We start from the raw sequence: 22,072 nt of genomic DNA, 5'->3' as shown, positions 1-22,072 counted from the left end.
GCTTGGAGAACAAGTGATCTTTGTTTATTAAAAAAAAAAAAAAAAAATTTTTTTTTTTTTATCTTCTGTTATTTGCTGGTCACCTTTCTGCCATCTGATTTTCATTTTTACCCCTCAGCTTTGTCAGTAAAGTCACTACTCATCAAATCGAACATGTATCTATCCAAATTGACTGTTCTGCGGCATTTGCTGCTGTTCATCACCTCCTCTTTAAAGTTTTGTTTTTTCTAGGGCCCCTCACCCCCACCTGTTTCTGTCTTCAGCTTCTCCATTTTGGTCTCCTTTGTTTACCTGTTACATGTTGATGCTCTCCAGAGCTCTTTCTGGGATTTTTTTCCTATATGAATTCAACTACTATGTGTACACTGATGACTCCTAAATCTGCCCTGATGGCTTTTGATCTCCAGGCCCTAGAGTTTATTCCCATTTGTCTCATAAAGGCACTTCTGAACCAAGTAAGTTCTACACTGAGTTCATTATCACCACACACTTAGCCAAATCCAGCTTTATTAACCTTACTCCTCTGCTCTCTTTGTCTAAATGATGACACTATTATCTATCTAGTACCAGAGACAGGTTTTGATGTAAAAGACTAAATGCCTACCTTATGTATACTAGTCACCTTGTCTGTCAGTCCCACTTCTGAAATATTTCTCATCTGCCCTTCACGATCCTAGTTGTCACTGCCTAAGTTAGCCAGCCCCTGACCCTTAATTACCTAGTTTGCTATATCTTTCTTGAAGCATTTTTTTCAGATTATAAAAGTAATGTATGCTTTTTGTACAAAAAATACTGGGAAATAAAAAGCAAAAATAATTTTTAAGAAATCACTTGGTATAATTCCTGTCATACAGCAAGCACTGAAAAAATATACATGCCAGGGCTATTGAAAATGGAGCTTATCTTGGAAACATTGTTTGGAGGAAATTGTTAGAAGAATATTGTTTAAAAGAATTTTAGCACCCAATAAGATTTTAAAATCATATATATAGTCCAGTGAGTGGCCAGTACAGATATCTATAATCCAGGATTAGTACCAGCTGATATTGGTGTTAAACAAACCAAACCAAACCCATTGCCGTCGAGTTGATTCCAACTCATAGCGACCCTGTAGGAAGAGTAAAACTGACCTATAGGGTATCCAAGGAGCAGCTGGGGGATTTGAACTGCTGACCTTTTGGTTAGCAGCCAAGCTCTAACCACTGTACCACCAAGGCTCCGATGTTGGTGTTAGGTACCAAAAAGATTTTTACCTGAGGGTCAGTAGTCTAGGTTATGAAGCTGAGTCTTGAGTTTGTCCGGTTTTGGGCAAATAATCATAATCAGGATGTCCATGCTTTTCTAGCTAAAAGATGGCACTCTCAACAGTATTCTTGCTATTCTGTACCCAAGTTTAGGAATATCATTCCATGTAGAATCTAGAATGTAAAAGCAAGAAGTAGTCTCAGAAATCGTCAAGAAGTGCGGTTATCAATAAATATAGCCATTATCATTTTTTTTATTTTATATTGAGGAAATGGGCTTAGAATTTACATCATTTGCTCAGAGTACTTGTCAAGAGGAGGCCAGGGGCTTTGAGGCTTTGGAATCATAAATAGCTGATCTTTATTCTTAGCTTACAGGTTAAATTGCTGGGTTTTTATTTCTACCTTGCAGGTTTGTAACTGTAGGCAAGTTAACCTTTGTGAGCCTCATTTTCTTGCATCCACAATATAGTGTTATATCTACTCCCTCCTAAGGCCATTAAATTAAAAAAGGCCATTGGTAAGGATTAAATGATAACAGCTTTTCTCCTGCAGAGCGACCAGGTGAGTTACAACGGCCATCCCTTCAGTTAGTAGCCAAGTGCTTAACTTTGGTGCCACCAGGGTGCGGTAATATAAAGCTAGGACCTTGACAGCAACCTCTGTATAACCGTATTGGTCTCTGCATCCCATTCCACTTCCCTTACCTTGAGATAACTGTTTACTGAAACTTGTATTCATTTCCTTGCTGTCTTTTTTGGGGGAACTAGATAGATAATAGCGTCATTTAGATAAAGAGAGCAGAGGAATAAGGTTAATAAAGCTGGTTGTGGTTAAGTGTGATAATGAGTTCAGTGTAGAGCTTACTGAAAGGATCTTACTGCATCTTTAAGTTTTCCATACCTACAATTAAAAACTGTACGTTACCTGCTCTGTCTTCCAGGATTTAACCTTTTTCATTTATAATGCTGAGATTCATCCACTTAATACTATATTACTGAGATTTCATCCATATTGTGTCACTGAAGTTTTCTGATTGCTGCATAATATTCCGTTTTGTGAATATGCGACAGTTTACCTATTCTGTTGATGAGTGTTTGGGTTGCTTGTGCTAATTTTCTTGTTCTTGTGCTGATTTTCTGTTGGGAAGAGTGCTTGTGTTTGTATACGCATCTCCTGATGTACATACTTAAGAGTTACTCTTGAGTTTATATCTAAGAGTGGACTTGGCTGAGTTGTAGAATATATGAATAGGATGTAAGTATAAATGTTCAACTGCCCTAAACCAAACCCGTTGGCATCAAGCTGATTCTGAATCATAGCGACCTTATAGGACAGAGTAGACCTGCCCTATAAGGTTTCCAAGGAACGACTGGGGGATTCGAACTGCCCACCTTCTGGTTACCAGCCAAGCTGTTAACCACTGTGCTACCAGGGCTCCTCAACTGCCATACTGCTTGTTTTTTTCAAAAGTTCCCCTCCAAGGTTTAGTAAGTTTGCTTAGCCATGCATTCCCTAGGACTATTTATTTTGTTTGATTTCCATTTTTCAATATTTATTTACTACTTGGTAACACTTCTGCATTATTCTTGGAATTCATGTGTGTTCAGTTGGTAACAGTGTCTCTCCCCTCGTGTATTCCCTCCTCTATCACAATAAAGGCAGTAGGGTGGCATGGTTAAACATGCCGGACTACCAGGCTTTGCATCTTGGCTTTGTCACATTCTAACTGTGTGACCTTGGGCAAGAAAACTCTCTTGGGCCTCGGTTTCCTCATATATCATAGGGGAAAAACAATTGTTTTATTTAGTTGCTGAGAGATTGAAAGAGTTACTATATCTAAAGTGCTTAAAATTGTTCCAAGTAAAAGGTATATGCTTACCTTTGTTTTTATTCTATTCTATTAAAATTTGATAGTCTCATTTGCTGAGCATTTGGTTGTGAAGACTGTGCATATTCTGCTATAAAAATGGGAAGAAATAAATTTGATATACAGAGCTGTACTCAGTTCTGTATTAGGTCCCATGAGAAATGTACATATCGTAGGTAATAGAACTGAAAAATCTTTAAAGGTCACTTAGTTTGACCTCCTAATTTTACACATGTATAAACTGAAACCTGAAAAAATTATCATTGGTTCAAAGTCATTCAGTAAATGATGGACTAGTTCTGAGACCCATAGCGCCAGCTCTCAATCTGGTGTTCTTCCAATACCCTGTGCAGCTCCTCTGACATGATGGTGGCCTGAAAAAACTAACAGTGTAATTGGAGAATCAAGACCAAAACAGATGACAACATTAGCCGTAAAAAGTCAATGTATAGTCAAATATTAGATGGTGTGGCATAGACTCTAAGTACATGCCTTACATAACTTCATGAGCTGTGGCCTGGAATCAGAGAAATGTACCTTATTAGTTGCTTGATTCATAGAAGGTTAATATAATATAGTAAGGACGTTCTTTTTTAAAAATATTTTTTTTCTTATGTATTTTTCAACATTTTATTGTGGTTTGGATGAAAGTTTACAAAGCAAATTAGCTTCCCCTTCAACAATTTATGCACATTTTGTTTTGTGACATTAGTTGCAGTCTCCTCAGTGTGACAGCACTCTACCCATTTCCTCCCTGGGTTCCCCATTTCCATTTGCCCATCTTTTCTGCCTCTTCCTGTACTTGGAAATTTGTTTCGAGGCAAATGTTGCCGTTTTGGTCTCATGGTTGATTGTTCTGAGGAGCACATCCCTCATGGGTGTTATTATTTACTGTATAGGCCTGTCTGTTGTTTGGCTGAAAGGTGGTTGCCATTAGTGGGCTCAGTTCCAGGTTTGAAGGGTGTCTAAGGTTCCACTAGTGTCTATCAGACATAGTAAGTCTGGTCTTTTTTATGATTTGAATTTTGTTCTAAATTTTTTTCCCACTCTGCCAGGACCTTCTGTTGTGATCCCGATCAGAGTAGTAGGTAGTGGTAGCCAGGCACCATTTAGTTCTTCTGGTCTCAGGCTAGTGGAGGTTGTGGTTCACGTGGCCCATTAGCCCTTTGAACTAATTGCTTCCTTGAGTCTTTGATTTTCTTCACTCTTTGCTCCAGAAGGGAAGAGACCAATAGTTGTATATAGATGGCCACTTGCAAGCTTTAGGACCCAGGTTGCTACTCCCCAAAGTAGGATGTAGAACGTTGTCTTTATGGACTGTGTTATGCAGTTGATTTAGATGTCCCTTGAGATTATGATCCTAAGCCCTCAAGCCCAGTGATTCGGTCCCTCAGAGGGTTTGGTTGTAGCTAAGGAGTATTCATAACTTTGCCCAGCTGTGTGCTCTACTATATACATGGGTGTATTTGCAGCCCGTACAAATACGTATGTAGATATATCCCCTGCCAACCCTATGTATACCCCCATAAGCCATCCCACGTCTGTTCAGCTTACATATCTACCTACCTGTGTATCCACTTGTAAATTATTATTACTGTTATTGCAGGGTTGTGTAAATAATAATATTTGCTGTTGTTGCCTTTTACTCTTGCGTAGCCCCAAGTGTCTTCCTTTACGTTGGTCATGTTGTGCTGACATTCCTCTTACTGTGTATTGCCTTTCCCTTCACCCAAATTAATACGTGTCCACTGTCTAGTTAGTGATTTTCCTACCCTCCTCCTCTCATCTCTGGTAACCATCAGAGAATGTTTCTTTCTGTGTGTAAACCTTTTCTTAACTTTTTATAATAGTGGTATCGTACAGTGTTTGTCCTTTTTGTGATTGACTTATTTCACTCAGCATATAAAACAATCTTAATAGTTACAAATAAAAGTGATTCTTCTTTCTTCTTAGTTCCTACCGAGTCTGAATTGTTAATTGAGCCAGAGGGAGAGTCCCCATTTGCTAGGTCTGCCAATAGTCTGTCTTTGCTTTTCACAACAGTGAGTGGAAAAGTCTGTCTTCTGTATTTCTGATCCCAGATGGACTAGATTCCCATAGACATTCCCACAGATGAGCTCTGATATGTAGGGCATTGGTATGAAGACTGAGGAGCCCTGGGCACAGTGGTTAAAGCGATCAGCTGCTAACCGAAAGGTTGATGGTTCGAAACCACCAGCGGCCCTGTGGGAGAAAGATGCGGCAGTCTGCTTCTCTAGAGATTGACAGCCTTGGACGCCCTTTGGGGTCGCTATGCGTCAGAATCGACTTGGGTTTGGTTTTGATATTGAAATAGTTGTTAAGACTGGCCCTATCTTACATGGGTTAGGTATGAGAAGTATAATTGATTGGTGGAAAAAGTTTGTCATTTGTCCAAGTTGAGGTTTCATTGTAGGGTGGGGGAACCACTGTCTGGGATTGAGATAAAAAGTGCTTTCACACACATCTCATTTACCTTTTCGTAAATCCATTGCTTCTAAATATTTTACAAAAGAATGCATGCTCCTAAAACATTCAAGCTATATAGAGGTGTGTGTATTATGCAAGAAGTGAAAGCCCTGATCTTCCATCCCTCCCTATCCCCAGTCATCTCATTCCCCAGGGATGTCATTGGCAAGAGTTTGTAACTTTTCCAGACCTTTCTTCTAAATGTATATAGTTTTATTTAACAATAACAGCAACAAAAAATGATGATCATACCATTCTTACTAATTGGTGACATGTTTTTTAACGTATACATGCAGATATACTTCTTGCTTTAATAAGTCCAGAGTCGCTCTTCTGGCTAACCAGGTGTATTGGTTTTTAACTGTTTCCTTATTGATGAATATTTACGTTGTTTTCAGTTTCTTGCCATTACAAATAATGCTGCAATCTACAGTGTCCTTTTATGTTATGCTTGGTCACGTGTATGATGGAATGTGTGATAATGGATGTTTAGAAGTTTAACTGATTAGAGGAAAAATTTAAGCATTTCAAATTTTTGTATAGTGCTAAATTGCCCTCCAAAACTACAAACTACTGACCTCCAGTAAAGTTCTGTTTCCTTTACGTAATCGATTACCTAAGTAACTCTAGCATGTTTGTATATTTTCCAACCAGTTTTTGTCCAGCAGGGCTGCTTGCCTTGGTACATTAAGGTATTGTAAATTAATTGGTTAATCTAGAAATACATATTTTGTATTTTACATCACTCATGCCATTCTACCATTAGTTCTGGTGTTTGAGAGTGTTGCTATTCACTCCCATTGCCTCTACTGATGAGCATAATTGTCTTTTAAAAACATGGATTTCTTTTCTGAATATATGGAAAACATATTCACTATAGAAAATTTAGGTGACCCAAAAAAAAAAAAAGTAATTACTACCCGTAATATCTTTTTCTTTTTTGGGAGGAGGAGGTTGAAAGAACATAAAGAAAGGAGTGAAAGTCCTGCCCCTGCCTCCTCTTCCTATTCCCAGGTTGGTCTTTCCTTCAGAGTTTTTCTGTTTTTTATACAAACTTCTGTCTTTATAGAGCAGAATTTTACCTATATGTAGGTGTATACTCACATTAGTTTTTCTTTTTTAAGACCAAATGACATCATGTTAGACAATTGCTCTGTAACTTTTTGTTTCTAAATAAAATGGTATGGAAATCTTTCCTAGACAGTGAAACAGTAACAGTAGCCAGCATTTGTTGAGCGTTTACTGTGTACCCAAGACCCTGTTTTAAGCGCTTTACATGCATAAACGTGTTTAAACATATAATAATCCTACATTTCCCTTTTACAGATAAGAAAAATGAGGTACAGAGAAGATTTACGTTCAGGGTCACTTAGTTTGTAGGTGATGGAGCTGGGGTTTGAATCCAGGTACTCAGACCTTGGATTGTGTGCTTCTAACCATTATACCATACTGTTTTTCATACTGCAGCAGCAATTGGTTCAAGAATATATGAGAAATTTGCAGAATCCTGGAGACTTAAAGCACAGCATGTAGCACCGAGTTACTAAGAAGGTAGCTTTCTAATGGCAAGCTTTGACCAGGAGCTTTACTGAGATTTGTATTCCTCAACCCAAAGAGATGCAGATGAAATATTTTACTATAATTTGTATCTTCACACTATTTTATGAGTCTTTGTTCAACTGGGAGATAGAATTAAAAATCCTGTCTTTATAGGAGTGGTGGTAGGAGATACTGTTTGCTAAGACTCTTCGTCCACTGACGCAGAGACGTGTGACGGTTAAGAGAATAGGCTCTGACCTCGTAGACATATACAGAACACTCCACCCAATGGCAACCAAGTATACTTTCTTTTCGAGTGCACATGGAACATTCTCTAGAATAGACCACACATTAGGTCATAAAGCAAGCCTTAGCAGAATCGAAAACATCGAAATATTACAAAGCATCTTCTCTGACCATAAGGCCATAAAAGTGGAAATCAGTAACAGAAAAAGCAGGGAAAAGAAATCAAACACTTGGAAACTGAACAATACCCTGCTCAAAAAAGACTGGATTATAGAAGACATTAAGGATGGAATAAAGAAATTCAGAGAATCCAATGAGAAAGAAAACATTTCCTATCAGAACCTTTGGGACACAGCAAAAGCAGTGCTTAGAGGCCAATTTATATCAATCAATGCACACATCCAAAAAGAAGAAAGGGCCAAAATCAAAGAATTATCCTTACAACTTGAACAAATAGAAAGAGAGCAACACAGGAAACCCATAGGCACCAGAAGAAAACAAATAATAAAAATTAGAGCTGAACTAAATGAAAAAGAAAACAGAAAAACAATTGAAAGAATTAACAAGACCAAAAGCTGGCTTTTTGAAAAAATCAACAAAATTGATAAACTACTGGCCAAACTGACAAAAGAAAAACAGGAGAGGAAGCAAATAACCCGAATAAGAAATGAGAGGGGTGATATTACAACAGACCCAACTGAAATTAAAAGAATCATATCAGATTACTATGAAAAACTATACTCAAGCAAATTTGAAAACCTAAAAGAAATGGATGAATTCCTAGAAACACACTACCTACCTAAACTAACACAAACAGAGGTAGAACAACTAAATAGACCCATAACAAAAGAAGAGATTGAAAAGGTAATCAAAAAACTCCCAACAAAAAAAAAGCCCTGGTCCGGATGGCTTCACTGCAGAGTTCTACAAAACTTTCAGAGAAGAGTTAACACCACTGTGACTAAAGTTATTTCAGAGCATAGAAAAGGATGAAATACTACCAAACTCATTCTATGAAGCCACCATATCCCTGATACCAAAACCAGGTAAAGACACCACAAGAAAAGAAAACTATAGACCTATATGCCTCATGAATGTAGATGCAAAAATCCTCAACAAAATTCTAGCCAATAGAATTCAGCAACATATCAAAAAAATAATTCACCATGACCAAGTGGGATTCATACCAGTTATGCAGGGGTGGTTCCACGTTAGAAAAACAATTAATGTAATCCACCACATAAATAAAACAAAAGACAAGAATCACATGATTTTATCAATTGATGCAGAAAAGGCATTTGACAATGTTCAACACTCATTCAGGATAAAAGCTCTCAGCAAAATAGGAATAGAAGGAAAATTCCTCAACGTAATAAAGGGCATTTATACAAAGCCAACAGCCAACATCACCCTAAATGGAGAGAGCCTGAAAACATTCCCATTGTGTTTGGGAACCAGACAAGGATGCCCTTTATCACCACTCTTATTCAGCATTGTTCTGGAAGTCCTAGCTAGAGCAGTTAGGCTAGATAAAGAAATAAAGGGCATCCAGATTGGCAAGGAAGAAGTAAAAGTATCTCTATTTGCAGATGACATGATCTTATACACAGAAAACCCTAAGGAATTCTCCAGAAAACTACTGAAACTAATAGAGGAGTTGAGCAGAGTATTGGGATACAAGATATACAAAAATCAGTTGGATTCCTCTACACCAACAAAAAGGACATCGAAGAGGAAATCACCAAATCAATTGCATTTACAGTAGCCCCCAAGAAGGTAAAATACTTAGGAATAAATCTTACCAGAGATGTAAAAGACATACAAAGAAAACTACAGTACACTTCTGCAAGAAACCAAAAGAGACTTACATAAGTGGAAGAACATACCTTGCTCATGGATAGGAAGATTTAACATTATAAAAATGTCTATTCTACCAAAAGCGATCTATATATTTAATGCAATTCCAATCCAAATCCCAAGGACATTCTTTAATGAGATGGAGAAACAAATCACCAATTTCATGTGGAAGGGAAAGAGGTCCCGGATAAATAAGGCATTACTGAAAAAGAAGAACAAAGTGGGAGGCCTTACTTTACCTGATTTTAGAACCATTTATACCACCACAGTAGTCAAAACAGCCTGGTACTGGTACAACAACAGATACATGGACCAATGGAACAGAATTGAGAATCCAGACATAAATCCATCCACGTATGAGCAGTTGATATTTGACAAAGGCCCCAAAACAGTTAAATGGGGAAAAGACAGCCTTTTTTAACAAATGGTGCTGGCATAACTGGATATCCATCTGCAAAAAAATGAAACAAGACCCATACCTCACTCCATGCACAAAAACTAGCTCAAAATGGATCAAAGACCTAAATATAAAATCTAAAATGATAAAGATCGTGGAAGAAAAAATAGGGACAATGTTAGGAGCCCTAATACATGGCATATACAGTATACAAAACATTACTAACAATGCAGAAGAAAAACTAGATAACTGGGAGCTCCTAAAAATCAAATACCTATGCTCATCCAAAGACTTCGCCAAAAGAGTAAAAAGACTACCTACAGACTGGGAAAAAGTTTTTAGCTATGACATTTCTAATCGGCGCCTGATCCCTAAAATCTATATGATACTGCAGAAACTCAGTATCATAACCCAATTAAAAAATGGGCAAAACATATGAATAGACACTTCACTAAAGAAGACATTCAGGTAGCTAACAGATATATGAGGAAATGTTCATCATCATTAGCCATTAGAGAAATGCAGATCAAAACTACAATGAGATTTCATCTCACTCCAACAAGGCTGGCATTAATCCAAAAAACACAAAATAATAAATGTTGGAGAGGCTGTGGAGAGATTGGAACACTTCTACACTGCTGGTGGGAATGTCAAATGGTACAACCACTTTGGAAATCGATTTGGCGCTTCCTTAAAAAGCTAGAAATAGAACTACCATATGATCCAGGAATCCCACTCCTTGGAATATATCCTAGAGAAATAAGAGCCTTTACACGAACAGATACATGCACACCCATGTTTACTGCAGTACTGTTTACAATAGCAAACAGATGGAAGCAACCAAGGTGCCCATCAGTGGATGAGTGGATAAATAAATTATGGTATATTCACACAATGGAATACTATGCATTGATAAAGAACAGTGAGGAATCTGTGAAACATTTCCTAACATGGAGGAACCTGGAAGGTGTTATGCTGAGTGAAATTAGTTTCAAAAGGACAAATATTGTATAAGACCACTATTATAAGAACTTGAGAAATAGGTTAAACTGAGAAGAAAACATTCTTTTGTGGTTACGGGAGGGGGGGTTGGAGGGGGCACTCACTAATTAGATAGTAGATAAGAACTACTTTAGGTGAAGGGAAAGACAGCACACAGTACAGGGGAGGTCAGCACAATTGGACTAAACCAAAAGCAAAGACGTTTCCTGAATAAACTACTTCGAAGGTCAGCGTAGCAGGGGCAGGGATCTGGGGACCATGGCTTCAGGGAACATCTAAGTCAATTGGCATAATAAAATCTATTAAGAAAACATTCTGCATCCCACTTTGAAGAGTGGCGTCTGGGGTCTTAAATGCTAGCAAGCAGCCACCTAAGGTGCATCAATAGGTCTCAACCCACCTGGATCAAAGGAGAATGAAGAACACCAAGGACACAGGGTGATTACGAGCCCAAGAGACAGAAAGGGCCACATGAACCAGAGACTACATCATCCTGAGACAAGAAGAACTAGATGGTGCCCAGATACAACCAATGACTGCCCTGACATGGAAAACAAGAGAGAACCCCTGATGGAGCAAGAGAGTAGTGGGATGCAGACCCCAAATTCTCATAAGACCAGACTTAATGGTCTGACTGAGACTAGAAGGACCCCAGTGGTCATGGCCCCCAGACCTTCTATTGGCCCAGGACAGGGACCATTCCCGAAGCCAACTCTTCAGACAGGGATTGGACTGGACAATGGGTTAGAGAGCGATGCTGGTGAGGAATGAGCTTCTTGGATCAGGTGAACACTTGAGACTATGTTGGCATCTCCTGTCTGGAGGGGCGATGAGAGGGTGGAGGGGGTTAGAAGATGGCGAAATGGACACGAGAAAAGAGTGGAGGGAGAGAGTGGGCTTTCTCATTGGGGGAGAGTAATTGGGAGTGTGTAGCAAGGTGTATATGGGTTTTTGTGTGAGAATGACTTGATTTGTAAACTTTCACTTAAAGCACAATAAAAATTAATAAAAAAAAAAAGAATAGGCTCTGGAGTTCAAGGTTCGCCGATTATGGGGGGTGAGGAAAGGTGGGGGTGGTTGGAATCCTGACTCTGCTGCTTATTATTAGCTCTATGACTGGGCAAATTACTTGTCTGTGCCTCGATTGTAAAGGAGAAATAATAATATTATAATATATAGGGTTGTCAGGATTGATTTAATAATAGATATAAAGCATTTAGAACATCACCTGACGTGTTCGTTAAAAAATCTTCTGTGTCCTAGGCATACTCAGCTTAGTTATTCACCTGTTATTAAATACAGCAACCCTAAGAAAAACCAAAAAAGCCAAACCCAGTGCCGTTGAGTGGATTCCGACTCATAGCCACCCTATAGGACAGGGTAGAACTGCCCTATAGAGTTTCCAAGGAGACCCTGGTGGATTCGAACTGCTGATCTCTTGGTTAGCAGCCATAGCACTTAACCACCACACCACCGGGATTTCTGCAACCGTAAGAGGTAGGTATTATCATCCTTGTTTTACTGATAAGGGAACCAGCTTGTAGAGATGACCCTGTGATAACAGAATTAATCTGTCTGTCCCACGCCTCTAAGGCTTGCGTTATTTCCACTGTTCTCCCCACCCACCTATAAATCCTCCTAATAGCCACAAATTCAAAAAGAAGAAGGCAAATTAGAGTATTGTTAGGGTAATACTAAATTTTGAGTTTCAGCCATCCAGGTATATATTAAAACTTAATTTATGAAGAAAAATTTAGGTGAAAAATACCTGTATTGTTAAACCACTTACTACATGGTATTAGTTTTTAATATTTTGCATTTTTGGTGAAAACTTACACAACAAATTAGGTTCTCATTTAACAATTTCTGTACATAGTGTCAGGATGTTGATCACAGTTTTCACAATGTATCAGCATTCTCATTTCCATTCTGGTTGCTCTGTTTCCCTTAATCTAACTTCCTTGACCCCACTTACCTTCTTGTGTTTGGTCTAGGGAAAATGTTTACCAGTTGTTTCATCCAGAAGACTATTTAGAGGGGCCCAGTACTCACAGGTGATATTATTTATTTTATGGTCTTATCTGTCACCACCCTGAAATGTGACCTCTGGCATTGGTTTAAGTTCCAAGTTTAAAGGGTATCTCAGGGTGATAATCTCAGGGATTCGTCTAGTCCCTATGGGGGCTCATCGGTCAGTGAATCTGGCCTTTTTTTTCAGGAACTTGAGTTTTGTTCTACGTTTTTCTCCCATTCTATCTGGACCATTTATTGAGTCTCTGGCCAAAACGGCAGGTAGAGGTAGCAGGGCATCATCTGGTTCTCCTGGTCTCAAAATACATGAGGCCATTGTGTAGACTGTAAGTTCTGGTGACTAGTTTCTTCGAGTCTTTGATTTTCTTCTTTCTCTTTTGCTCTGGGTGAGTAGAGACTAGTAGTTTTATCTTAGATGGCAGCTCACAAGCTTTTAAGACCCTAGACGCTGCTCACCAAGCTGGGATATAGAACATTGTCTTAATAGACTGTATTTTGCCCATTGATGGAGTTGCCCCACAAGACTATGGTTCTAAGCCTTCAAAGCCAGTAAACCAATTCTCTGAGGTGTTTGGTTTTGTCAAGTAAGCATGCATAACTGTGCCCCCAGGTGCTTTATTTTATATTTGAAGCTATATGCAGCATACGTAAACATGTATACACATATGCCTACAGCTACACGTGTACATGTACTTCCATATATTCATATGCCTTCCTGTACATATGTATTCTTACATATCTCTGTAACCATACACATTTTGTAGTTGTTATTGCTGTTGTTGTAAGACCGTAAATCCTCCAATGAATTTTGACAGTTTCCACACAAATTGTTCATTGACATTAGTTATATTTATCACAGTTTGTCAGCATTCCCTTTGTGTCATACCCTTCTATTTGTGCTCAAACACTAGTCTTTACTATGGTTGTCCTGTGTTCACTAGTTCCCACTCGGGGCCATTTTCCCATCACCAACGGTAACAAGTCTCTAAGTTGTAAAGCGTATTCCCTCCCCCCCCTTCTCTCTGGTAACCACCAGTGAGCACTGGTTTCTCTATATCTGCCGTCGTTTTCTTATGAAAGAAGGGTCATACAATATTTGCCTTATATGCTTGACTTATTTCACTTAGCATTATGCCCTCCAGGTCCATCTATGTTATAATATGTTTAGCAGGCTCATTGTTGTTCTTTATAGTTGCATAGTATTCGATTAAAAGCCCTGGTGGCGCAGTGGGTAAGTGCTTGGCTGCTAGTCGAAAAGTCAGCGGTTCAAACCTACGAGTCGCTCCGCAGAAGAAAGATGTGGCAGTCTTGCTTCTGTAAAGATGTACAGCCTTGGAAACCCTATGGAGCAGTTCTACTCTGCCCTGTAGGATCACTGTGAGTTGGAATTGATTGGACAGCAACAGGTTTGGTTTTTTGGTTAGTATTGCATTGTATGTATGTACCACAGTTTGCTTATCCATTCTTCCATTGATGGGTACTTCAGTTGTTTCCATTGTTTTGCTATCATGAATAAAACTGCAATGAACATAGGAATGCATTTACCTGTTCCTGTTAGTACTTTTAAGTCTCTAGGGTATGGTATGTCCCTAGGAGTGGGATTGCTGGATCAGAACACAGTTCTATTTCTAGGTTTTTGAGGAAATGTCTTCCCACTTTCCATTGTGGTTGTACCATTTTACAGTCCCACCAGCAGTGGATAACGGCTCCAGTGTCCCCATATCCTTGCAAACATTTGTTTTCTGTTTTTTTAATCAATGCCATTTTAGTAGGAGTGAGATGGTATCTCGTAGTATTTTTTAATAGTACTGTAGATGAAGGTTTAGAGAGGAAATTAGTTTCTTATTAAACAATGCATATATATTGGTTTTGGACATTGGTTGCCGCCCCCATGACATGTCAACACTCTCCCTGTTTCGACCTTGTGTTCCCCATTACCAGCTTTCCCATCCCCTCCTGCCTTTTCATCCTTGCGCCTGGGCTGGTGTGCCCATTTAGTCTCATTTTGTTTTACGGGCCTGTCTAATCTTTGGCTGAAGGGTGAACCTCAGGAGTGACTTCATTACTGAGCCGAAAGGGTGTCCAGGGACCATACTCTCAGGGTTTCACCAGTCTCTGTTAGGGCAGTAAGTCTGGTCTTTCTTTCTGAGTTAGAATTTTGTTCTACATTTTTCTCCAGCTCTATCCAGAACCTTCTGTTGTGATCCCTGTCAGAGCAGTCAGTGATGGTAGCCAGGCACCATGTAGTTGTACTGGACTCAGTCTGGTGGAGGCTGTGGTACTTGTGGTCCATTAGTCCTTTGGACTAATCTTTTGCTTGTGTCTTTGGTTTTTTTCATTCTCCCTTGCTCCAGATGGGATAAGACTAGTGGAGTGTCTTAGACGGCCACTCAGAAGGTTTTAAGGCCCCAGACACTACTCACCAAAGTAGGATATAGAACATTTTCTTTATAAACTATGTTATACCAATTCAGCTACATGTTCCCCAAGACCATGGTCTCTAGCCCTCAGCCCAGTAATTCAGTCCCTTAGGGAGTTTGGATGTGTCTGTAGAGCTTCCATGATCTCGCCTTGGTCAAATTGTGCTGGTTTCCCCAGCACTGTGTACTGTCTTACCCTTCACCAAAGTTACCATTTTATTGTAGTTTTGATTTGTATCTCTGTAATGGCTAATGATCATGAGCATCTTTTCATGTGTTTGTTGGATGCTTGGGGATCAGTGGTGAAGCTTCTGTTCATATCGTTTGCCCATTTTACAAATGGGTTGTCTTTTTGTTGTTGTGTTTGTTGGATGCTTGGGGATCAGTGGTGAAGCTTCTGTTCATATCGTTTGCCAATTTTACAATTGGGTTGTCTTTTTGTTGTTGTTGAAGTTTTCTATAAATTTTGGTGCTTAGACCCTTATCTGTTATGTCATTTCTGAAAATTATTTCCCAGTCTGTAGGTTCTCTTTTTAGACTTTTAATAATGTCTTTTGATGAGCAGAAGTTTTTAATTTTTATGAGGTTCCATTTATCTATTTTGTCTTCTTCTATTCATGTATTTGTTGTAATATTTGTTATCCTATTTTTATAAAAGATTAGGTCCCATAGTTTTCTCCCGGGAATTTTATGGTTTTAGGTTTAAAGTTTAGGTCTTTGATAAATTTTGAGTTACTTTTTTTGATTGGTGTGACGTATGGGTCCCGTTTCAGTTTTCTGCGGGTGGATACCCAGTTTCGCCAGCACCATTTAAAGACACTGTCTCTGCCCCACTGAATGGACTTTGACCCTTTGTCGAAAATCAGTTGTCCGTAGATGTTTGAGTTCTGAGTTCTCAGTTGTATTCCATTGGTGTGTGTGTCTGTCGATGAACCAGTTCCAGGTTGTTTCAGTTACAGTGGCTGTATAGTATGTTTTGATGTCAGGAAGTGTGAGGCCTCTTACTTTGTTCTTTTTCTTCATATCGCTTTGGCTGTTCGAGGTTTCTTTCCCTCCTGTATGAGATTGGTCACTAGTTTTTCCATTTCAATAAATAATGTGATTTGTATTGGGATTGCATCCTATCTGTAGATCATATTAGGTAGAATGGACATTTTCCCTATATTAAGCCTTCCAATCCATGAGTACAGGATGTTTTTCCATTTTTGTAGGTCTTTCTTAGTCTGTTTTTCTATTTTCAGTTTCATTTGTTTCTGCCCTGATCTGTATTATTTCTTTTTTTTCTTGTTGCTTTTTGGTTTCTTCCTTTTCTATTTGTTCAAGTTGTTGGTTTAAGGTAATGATTTTGGATCTTCTCTTTTAATGTAGTTATTGATTGCTAAAAATTTCCCTCTGTGTACTGCTTTTGCTTTGTCTCATAGGTTTTAATATGTTGTGTTTTCATTTTTGTTTAATTCTAGAAATTTTTTAATTTCATCTTTGATTTCTTCTATGACCCAATAGATTTTAAGTAGTGTATTATTTATTTATTTAGTTTCCATGTGTTTATTTTTTCCTTATTTAACCTGTTGTTGATTTCTACTGTTAATGGCCTGAGAAGATGCTCTGTATGATTTCAGTCTTTCTTAATTTGTTGAGACTTGTGTTGTGACCTAGCGTATGGTCTCTTCTGGAAAATGATCATGTATGGAGGAGAAGAATGTGTATCGTTCTGCTGTTGGGTGGAGTGTTGTATATGTGTCTGTTGGGTCTGATTGGCTTCTGGTTTTATTAAATTCTCAATCTTTTGTGATTTTCTTTTTAGATGTTCTGTCTGTAATAGAAAGTGGTGTGTTGAAGTCCCTTACTAATATTGTGGAGTTATCTATTTCTCCTTTCATGTTAGTTAGCATTTATTTCATGTATTTCGGTGCATTGCTGTTAGGTGCATATATATTTATAATTGTTATGTCTTGTTGAATTGACCCTTTTATTATTATGTGATGTCTTTATCTCTTGTAACTGATTTTGATTTAGAGTCTATTTTATCTTATATCAGTGTGGCCACCACTGCTCAGTTTTGTTTACTGGTTGCATGGAATATTCTTCTCCTTTTATTTCAGTCTGTGTGTGTCCTTTTGTCTAAGGTATATTTCTTGTAGACAGCAAAAGGATAGATCATTTAGACTATTTACATTTAAGGTTATTACCAAAAAGTGTCTACCTCACTCGTTTTGTTCTTTGTTTTTTGAGTATTTCATGTCTTCTTTGTTACTGATAAATGCTTGTTATTATACTTGTTTATATCAGATTGATGTTTCTGTTTGTATTTGGGTACTTTCTTGTGATGAGCCTTGTTAACTTTCTTTTCTTCTGAATGTTTCTTCTTGGTGAGTTCTTATACCACTTATGTTACATTACATGATTTTAAATCACTAGAACATGTAGCATAAGAATAGCTGTTAACATACAGCTCTAACTTAATACATCTATTCCTGACACATTCGTCTCTACCCTCAGTTCTGATGGTGTGTCTCCATTAATATCAGTAAACAACCTATATTCGAGAGGTTTAGTTTGTACTTAATTCTTAATGCTCTTGCCTTACCATTTGGAGTACTCCCTTGACTAATACTTGCAAAGCTGGTCTGGTAGCAGCAAATTCCCAGAGCTTCTGTTTGTTTGGAAATGTCTTGATTATACCCTCATTTTTGAATGACATCTTTGCTGGGTAATAAAGTATTCTTGGTTGGCAATTGTTTTGGTTCAGTATTTTATATATGTTGCTCCATTGTCTTCTGGCCTCAAGAGTTTCTAGGGAGAAATCCACACTGATTCTTATGAAAGATCTGCGGTATGTTAAATTACGTTTTTTTCTGGCTGCTTTCAGAATTCTCTCCTTTGATATTCAGGAATTTTATTAGGATATGTTGCTGACTTAATCTTTTTGTGTCTCTTCTGATTGGGGTTCATGTAGCTGCTTGAATTTCAGGCTTGATTCTCTCGTGAGGTCTGGGAAATTCTCTCTGATTATCTCTTGGAAAATTCTTTCTGTGCCTTTATTGTTGTCATGGTGCTCTGTGATTCCGATAATTCTCATGTTAGATTTCTAAATTGAATCCCACAATTCCTTTTGGGTTTGTTTGCTTTTCTTTGTTCTTTTCTCTTGTTTCTCTTGAGACTTGATAAATTTAGTTATTTTATCTTCTAGTTCACTTATTCTATCTTCTCTCTGACTCTGTTGTTGAGTGTTTCTCATTTTCTAATTCAGATGTTGTATTCTTCAGGTTTAGTAGTTCTCTGTGGGTTTTTTGTTTGTTTTCAGTTTCCTTGTTAATGCTCTCATTTTGTTCCTCCATTTCCTTCCTGAACTCCACTAGTTTTCTGTGTTTTTTGCTTTCTTTAAACATATTTAGCACCATAGTCTGACAAGTACCAATTTTTTGCATTATATTGGCCTCCATAGGAGAGATTGCCTCTCCTTCATGCTTTCCTTTTGATTGTTCCTTCTTCTCTTGTGATTGGTATGTTTTACTAGCTTTTGCTGAACTAGAGCCGTTTTGTTATCTTTTCTTTAAAATTTCTATTCTGTTTATTGTGGGAAAATTTTCTGCTTGCATGCCTTGGTGGTCCTACTGCAAGCCGAAAGGCCAGGGCCCATACCCACCAGCGACTCCATGGGAGAAAGATGCGGCAGACCGTCCCCTCCAAAAGTCACAGGTCCGGAAACTCCATGAGGAAACTCATCTCAGTCCCACAGGCTAGCTATTAGAATGACTTACTGGCAGCAGATTTGTTATTATCTACTGAGAACCACTAGCTAACTGTCTTATCCTTAGTTTTTTTTTTTTTTCCTGGTGGTGTTTCAGGAGACCTGGATGCTTGATCTCTGGAATTCAATACACATGCACGGGATGTGGGGTTTGCTGGATGCATTGGGTTCGCCGATGTGAGTTATGGGAAATGACTTAAATATGGCAACGGTGAAGGCCTCTTTTTGTCTTTTCCTCACTGGCATCCCTGTTCAAGTACACCCTCCACCAGCACTGACCCGCTGGGGTCAGTTTCCAGTGTGCTTGTCAGTCTGGATTGTTACCCTTACCCTGCTGCTCTTGCAGCTCTTTCTGGTGCTAGTGCCATTCATTTCGGGCCTCAGCAAGGTTCAGCAGTACTCTAATATAGCATTACAGTCTTCTTTGAACACCTCCCACTTGGCAGAGCCCATGAACTCCCACGACCAATTTGAATTGCCTTAAAAAAAATCCAGCTAGAGCGTCATCAGATAAACTCCTTTTCTGTTTTCCCTGTTTGGGATATTACCCAGTCCCGTCCCAAAATGGCTGCTCTGAGTGAGTGGTTCAGCGTTAGTGGGTAGGATCTCTGTTTCTGTGCTGACTGTGTTCTTCCTCTTCCCCACTTCTGGGCTTACCCTGATTCTGCAGTTCTTCAGCTGCTGTCTGGAATTCCTAGATCTCTGTCTGTGTTTATCTGTTGTTCAGTGAGTTAGTTGCTGGGGGAGTAGATAGGAGCGTCTGCTTACTTCTCCATCTTGGTCTGTCTCTTCATTTATATTTTAAATTCATAAAAAGTAGATTTTCTTAGAGGTTGATTTTAGTGTTTTCGTACTCATTTTCACACTGTTTTATTTAGGGTAACAGAAGTATTTGTAATGGAATTCAAAGCTGTAGCCTCCTTTGGAACAAAATTACAGTAAATTGTGTTAATGTTTTAAATAATCATAGTATGTTTAGATTTTGTGAGTAATAACGTCTGTTTAAAGTATGCTAATAATTGAGCTCTTAAGTTTTATAACTAAATCTGTATAAGATAGGGCTAATGTTTAGGACTTGGTTTTAACAATTTTGATTTTTTAACCCAACAGTTTTGTAACTGACTTTCTGAAATTATAGCAGATAGTTTAGTTAGCTATTTGTTGAAAATCCTGTGCAATATTTAGAAGCCCAGATGGTATGATGCTACTAAGTTCCTGTATAATGAAAAGGTATTGTTTTCTGACACTTGATTGAAGTTTATTTTAGAATTCTGATTAGGTAGGCAATTGCTTTCTCAAGTTTGGATTTCAAGTGAACTTTAAAAGAACACTTAAACTTGTGTACAGGTAGTCTCCGACTTACGATGGGGTACCGGTCCTACGACTCAGTCATAAAAGTCAGTTCTGATGTGAGTAGAATACCTCTTTTTTCCCCCATTATTATTGCCTTTTATTATCAGTGTCTTTATAAATCCAGTCTTTGTCTTTGGGTGTTCCCGTGAGAGTGATGAATCAACAGATTATACACTGCAACATTGTATGTAGCATGTATTACTAATGATATGATGAAAAAACAAAAAAAACAGATAGTCATAAGTGCAACTCGTCATAACTCAAATACTTCACATTGTAAGCCAAGGACTACTTGTACTGTGTGAAGGAACTCTTGTAATCAAGATCTTAAACTTATGTTTCTCCTGAGCTCTTTCACTTGGTAGATGTGTGAGGAAAGATCTGGGGCGGGGGAGGGGGGGTGAAGAGGATAAGAGAGTCAAGAATCTAGTAATAACATGTCTGAAGGAATGACTCATGTCCTTTACATCTTTTTCCATTGCTGCTTGAATGAATATATCATCAATTTTCTGAGCACTCATTGATTATCCCCTTAATGGAGGGAATACGGAAATGTAAGATGCCTGGTACTTAAGAGTCTAGCTGGGGAAGATGAAACAAACTAGTAAGTATATGGAGAGCTTAGAGAACAGAGTATCGTGGGCAGGAGTATTTGGAGAAGGCTTTGTGGAGGGGGGAAACCCTGGTGGCGTAGTCCTCAAGTACTACAGCTGCTAACCAAGAGGTCGGCAGTTCAGATCCACCAGGCGCTCCTTGGAAATGCTATGGGGCAGTTTTTCTCTGTCCTCTAGAGTCACTATGAGTTGGAATCGACTCGACAGCAGTGGGTTTGGTTTGGTTTTTGGTGGAGGGGATGATGGTAGTTGAGCTGTACTTTGCGACGGTGTTTTGAGGTAGATGAAAGAAGACAGCACAGAGACTGAAGTGAGTGTGCCATATGTGGGACTCAGTTTATTTTATAAACATTTACTGAGTACATGCTGTGTTTCAGAAACATTTGAATTACAAAGATAAATATGTTCCCTATCCTCTGGGAGTTCATAGACTAGTGGGGAAGGCATCCACCTATAATAACACGTAGTGATTTATTGTAGTACTGAATGGTATCGTTGTGATAAATCTGATTAGTTGCATTTATAGGGTATGGTATCACTTTTAGCTGTGTTTCAGCAGGACGCATGTAAATTATGGAGTCAGGAAGTTTTAGAAGGGACTCAGATTTTTATATACATTCGTATCTATATGTATACACACACGTATGTATGTGTATGATGTGTATATATATGTATATATATAAACACTTCTTTATCTGTTGCCACACAACAGATTACCCCCAAATTTAGCAGCTTAAAACAAGTATTTGTTTTTTTTATTTTTATTGTGCTTTAAGTGAAAGTTTACAAATCAAGTCAGTCTCTCACACAAAAGCCCATATACACCTTGCTACATACTCCCAATTGCTCTCCCCCGAGACAACCTGATCCCTCCCTCCTCTTTCTCTTTTCGTGTCCATTTCGCCAGCTTCTAACCCCCTCTGCCCTCTCATCTCCCCTCCAGGGAGGAGATGCCCACATAGTCTCAAGTGTCCACCTGATCCAAGAAGCTCACTCCTCACCAGCATCCCTCTCCAACCCATTGTCCAGTCCAATCCCTGTCTGAAGAGTTGGTTTTGGGAATGGTTCCTGTCCTGGGCCAACAGAAGGTCTGGGGGCCATGACCACCAGGGTCCTTCTAGTCTCAGACCGTTAAGCCTGGTCTTTTTATAAGAATTTGGGGTCTGCATCCCACTGCTCTCCTGCTCCATCAGAGGTTCTCTGTTTTGTTCCCTGTCAGGGTAGTCACTGATTGTAGCTGGGCACCATCTAGCTCTTCTGG

The 22,072-nt window shown here is 38.7% G+C and overlaps 1 protein-coding gene across 7 annotated transcripts in view; it reads left to right on the top strand.

Moving 5' to 3' along the window:
- The window catches only part of SSX2IP (SSX family member 2 interacting protein), a 65,986-nt gene that overhangs the window by 4,427 nt on the left and 39,487 nt on the right, over positions 1–22,072 (top strand). For 4 of the 7 annotated variants that reach the window (XM_064282173.1, XM_064282174.1, XM_064282170.1 and 1 more), the window contains exon 2: positions 11,945–12,139. The exons of 2 other annotated variants lie outside the window; for them this stretch is intronic. The gene's annotated coding sequence lies outside the window, so the exon portion shown is untranslated. Of the gene's footprint in view, positions 1–11,394; positions 12,140–22,072 lie in introns of those variants that run through there. One more of the 7 variants, XM_010591154.3, reaches the window with a different exon arrangement.

The sequence above is a fragment of the Loxodonta africana genome, chromosome 3 (assembly GCF_030014295.1).
Source record: "Loxodonta africana isolate mLoxAfr1 chromosome 3, mLoxAfr1.hap2, whole genome shotgun sequence".
Taxonomy (NCBI): domain Eukaryota; kingdom Metazoa; phylum Chordata; class Mammalia; order Proboscidea; family Elephantidae; genus Loxodonta; species Loxodonta africana.
Note: the sequence above shows the minus strand (reverse complement) of the source record. Positions and strands in the feature narration are given on the sequence as shown.